Consider the following 5,236-nt stretch of genomic DNA (forward strand, 5'->3'; position numbering starts at 1 on the left):
CCGTTCCGTGGCAGCGGCCTGATAGGGACAAAACTTACCATTTTAAAAGCAAGCTTACCCCATCCGAAGTACTCCGGGCAAACTTTTTCCTATTAAAAAGTCTTCAATATAGCTGCATATGGGTACAATTATCAATATCATTATACCTTATGGTGATGGATCATGGGCAAACAGGCTTGGGTTGAGACTAGGTACGGTCTACAAGAGTGAGAAAGAGACAGAGAGAGAAATTACCTCAATCTCCTTAGCTTAGCATATAAGCATGTGTGTGTGAGAGAGAGAGAGAGACTCGAGAGGCAGACATGGGCAATGGGCATATCAGTGAATGACTGAGGAGAGAGAGATCGGGGGAGAGGAGAGGAGGATATGAATATATATGTGCGTATGTGTGTGTGAGAGGAGAGAGAGAGAGGGAGGACTCACTCTTCTGTATCGGCAAGTGTGCTCCACCTACAGGATAAAGAGGTTAGGCTAACGTTGCGTTGCTGCGAGAGTTTCCACAAACAATTAAGAAAGTGGGGACATCCGATAAGAGAGAAAAAAAGCCCTTAGGGCTGATAGGGTCGGTCTACTAGGGCGCAATTCGATTTACAAGAAGATATATGCTTAGTGTAATAGTTTCACTAAATCCGGACTTAATAAATGCGCCCGCAATTTCATGCAAGAAAAAAATAATTAATAAACATTTGTACAATTCGTAAGACAATCAATCTATTTTATAAATGTTTAAGGCCTTGTTCACATGCCATTGCCCTAATTTCACCCCAAAAAAAACAGATTCTATGGCCTTTACACACACTAGTGGCTTGACCCGTCCCTGACAAGCAAGAGTATTCTTATTTGTTGATTACAAATCAGTTCAGTAGAGAGAGGTGTTGCTTTAGAGCCCTCATTGCGAAAGCGATGGCACACACGGGTGTGTTTTTTTTCTTACTTTCTAATTCCAAACAATTAAAAAAAACACTCATCTTCGAAGAGTAAGTAGGGATAAGCCTTATATTTGAAGCCCATGATGGGCCCCATGGTACCTTACTTGCCAACCTATATATAAACACACCATGCTTGCCATATATATATTCCTAAAGCACTTAATTTCATTGAGTAAAACACCAAACTTGGCGTAAATAAATAGCCAGCATTTCAATCCAAAAAAAGTTGATAATCTCAACACACCTGAACAAAGCTTTAAAAAAATCTTCGAACAATTGGATTCTCTCCTTGGAAGCCTATATTCCTCGCCTCCATCTAGCAAAAAAACATTAAAGAAAAAAACATTAGCTAGTGCAAGATAAACTTTTCGTGGAAAAAAAGAAGGAAAAAAACAAAACCTTACAGAACTCATTTGGTGGATCAATATTTGAGGTGAATGGGGTTTAAACAGAATTGTAGATAGTAAACCAAAAAATCATGTATTGTCTAGTGCCTATGACTCGATAATCTAACCTGTCAGGCTTTTCATAGTCCACAAACATTACATGTATATGAAGTTGATCTGCGATCTTTTATAATCTCAGACTGTAAATTCCAAGGAGCCCAAAGCTCTCATTGTAAGGGTCTTGACCATACAAACCCAACAATAATCTGGGTTCTAAAAAATAAAGATATTCCTTGTTGCGAAAAGAATGTATCAATAACAATATAAATTTATCAAACAAAATGCAAAACCTATATAAAAAACACGTTTCTATATATACCGTAAGACACCGGTGCTGTCTAACAACTCGATAATTAGAGATGTTGTTGCTTGTCCTTCCCAAAATGGAGGATCTACAATTCAGCCATGAATATTATATAGATTATGGAAAAAAAAATACCTGAATTATAGCAATCTCAAAAATAATTACCTTCAATATCTTGGCCATCACCATAAACAAATGAAAATGATCTCCTTGCCACCTCCATCCTAAGAAATATACCCGTGATATCAAATATAACACTCACAACACTAATAATTTACATAACACTTTAAGGTCTCCCTCTCTCCCCCTCTCATTATATATATATATGTTTAGTATTTTGTGCAAGCAAGAAAATTAAATAAAAGTAAGCCAAAGCAAACATTTGCTTTTCCAAATGTCCAAAAATAACAAATAGGAACTCACCAACACCCGTTTGCCATCTCAACAATTAGAACCACCTCTTGAGCAATGACGGGGCACTCTCTTTTGTGGATCTACATGGTATCTTTAGATAAATGCAAGTAGATTTACATACATGAATTCAATAATACCAAAGAGAGAAGCATCAATGTGAAAGATTGCACAGAAAGACAACATATATTACACATGTTACATCATTGGAAACATTTTTTTCATTGATACAGATATATCTATGATTGTAGTCTCCAACGTTTGTAAGCTGCTATATCAATAAATTGTTCTCTACCTTTTGGGCATAGATCAAATTTACATCCTCATTTATGCCATTTGGAAAACCTCCTTTTGTAGACAAAATTGGTTGTAAAGACTTTGGTTAAACCTTCTATGCTGCTTTCCTATTCCATGTGATGATTTACACACACTTTCATTGCATCAGATGATCTAACACGTGACATAACAACGTATAATTGTCCATGTGTGAATACTTGTGTGGCCATGTAAAGTCCCAATGCACTCCATGTTTGTCCTTTGGACTTATTTATTGACATATCAAAGGTTAACCTTACAGGAAATTGTCTCCTTCTTATGTCAAAAGGCAGCATAGTAGGTATGAATGTTATCATGGGAATAAAGACCCTATCTCCAATGTTGGTACCTGTAATGATTTCTACTTTTATCACCTTTGAGTGAAATTGCTTACGTATCAATTTGGTACCATTACAAAGTCCCCGCCGAGGATCCAAATTGCAGAGCAGCATGATAGGAGCATTAATCTTTAGAATCAAGCGATGAGGACGGTAACCACCACCCAAGTTCAAACTATTCAAGTACTCAATTGGGTACAATATTGCGTCATTCTCGGAAGAAGCAACCGAAATAGCACTGAGGTATTCTCTTTCAAGACCAGGCAATGGACTAAAGGCTAATTCATTAACCTCATCAACCTCTAGATTTTGTGGTGCAAGTATAGCACGGTCTTTAAAGAAGCATACATATTCCTTCACCCTCTGAAGATCTTTGTATACCCATTCTACCAAACTCAAAATGGATTTCCGATGGATCAACATTCGTGGTGGTATTACTACTCTGCCTTCGTTGTTTGGATGGCTTATAGAGCCGTCTCCAATTTGTAATGTCCATTTGACAAATTCTTATTCTGTGTTGTACAATCATAAGCACTCTGTCTAACCCGCATGTTTTGGATGAGCTTAGAACTTTCACATATCTCCAAATACGTGATCGGCATAACGTTGCATCAACAATGTCCTCACGTGATCCCTTTGGCACAACCGGTAAGATTTGCCTGCAATCACCACCAAAGAGCATAACTTTCCCACCAAAGACTCTATCACTTTGCATAATGTCTTTCAATGTCATGTTCAGTGCTTCATATACGTACCGATGCATCATTGGAGCCTCATCCCAAATAATTAACTTTGTAAGCTTCAACACCTCTGCTAATGGGCTATTAGCTTTAATTCCACATGTGCTAGAAGCATTAAGTACGAATGGAATTTTAAAACGTGAGTGTATTGTATGACCATTTGAAAGCAATAATGCATCTATTCTAGATGATGCACATGCCAATGCAACTTTATTATCTCCATGTAATCGTGACAGCAAGGAATTATAAAGATAGGTTTTGCATGATCCACCTGATCTATCAAGGAAAAAACACCACCCTTGTTTAAAGAAACATCCTGACGGATAGTGTTAAATGCTCTTGATTGACAACTATTTAGACTCCTTTCCATGGAAACGGACAAATCAGTCTGCTGAACAGAATCAAACATTATCTCTTCCATCAACAAACCATTGTTGACACTGGCAATACTTGATTATTAGGAACATGCAACCCTTTAAAATCATGCAAACTACTTTCCATACCATTGTCTTACATTTACACCAGAACTTGATTCTTTGTTATAGAATTACAAACACCAACATTTGTACACCCTCTCTACTGCAGGTATGGAAAAAATCATCTTAAAGCTCGGTGGAGAATTTATTCCAAAGGTGTCCCGAGGATATAGGCTCACAAAAAACCATTATAATGATAAACAATTGACACAGCTGGAATCTTGTTTTCTCAAATGCATCTTCTTAGAGATACATATACCACTCCTCATCACTCTCTAGCATTCGTGTGGCCTCACATGCAGCCTTAAAATAGGGATACAAATGTTAATTCACCGTTCATAAATCCTCAAAAGATTTACAACCTTTGCACACAGTAACATGCGTAAGTAATATTTCTCACCTGCACTCGGACTAACATTATACATACGTCCAATCACATTTTTCGTTTTCCTTTTAGTCCATGACCGCAAAGCTGAATTCCACACCCACTTGCAAGGAAAATCAACATATAGCAGGCTACTTGCATCCGTATACAATTGATTAGCTTTGAACCATTCAATCAAAGATGTTCTTTGGTTTCTATCACAACTAATCACATCACGCAAATCATCCTGATCATTGAATATCACACTGTTGTGCATTGGGAGATGGACATGCAACCTTTGTATATCATGCTTTTCATCATGCAAATCATATTGATATATGCACCTGCAGCAGCAGACACGTGCTGCGTATCTAAATATTGACTAACCTCATCAAGAACCCCGTGTGAGTCTTGCAACTCTATAGTAGCTCTATCATGTCCTTTGTAAACATACTTATACAAATACTTTACGGTAGTATTAGTAGAGAATACTTCAATGTTAATATGGGCTTTGTACCTTATAGACAGAAAAGGGTTATACGGAACAATCCATCGACTATCCACCCTTTGATCCTTTACCTGTATGAAACTACCATCGTCTCTCCGCATATAAGTTGGATATCCATTGTCATCAAGTAGTCTCAAAAAAATTTCGAGGGTACCGATGTTTGCACCTCCCATTAACCATACAAGGAGAGCACATATTTAGTTCCCCACATGGTCCATGAATATTTACAATGACTAATTATGGTATGGAACCCAGGAAACATCACCTTATCAGGAAGTTTAGCATATACCAACATATCATAGTGTGCAATCTCAATCGGTTTACTTCCACTTTCTAATATCAATAATATATGTGTATGTAGCAAGCCTCTTTCTTGAATTTCAATAATAGAAATAAATCCCAATA

Source organism: Cibotium barometz, chromosome 9 (genome assembly GCF_041138505.1).
Source record: "Cibotium barometz isolate CiBa-2024 chromosome 9, ASM4113850v1, whole genome shotgun sequence".
In the NCBI taxonomy this organism is placed as follows: domain Eukaryota; kingdom Viridiplantae; phylum Streptophyta; class Polypodiopsida; order Cyatheales; family Cibotiaceae; genus Cibotium; species Cibotium barometz.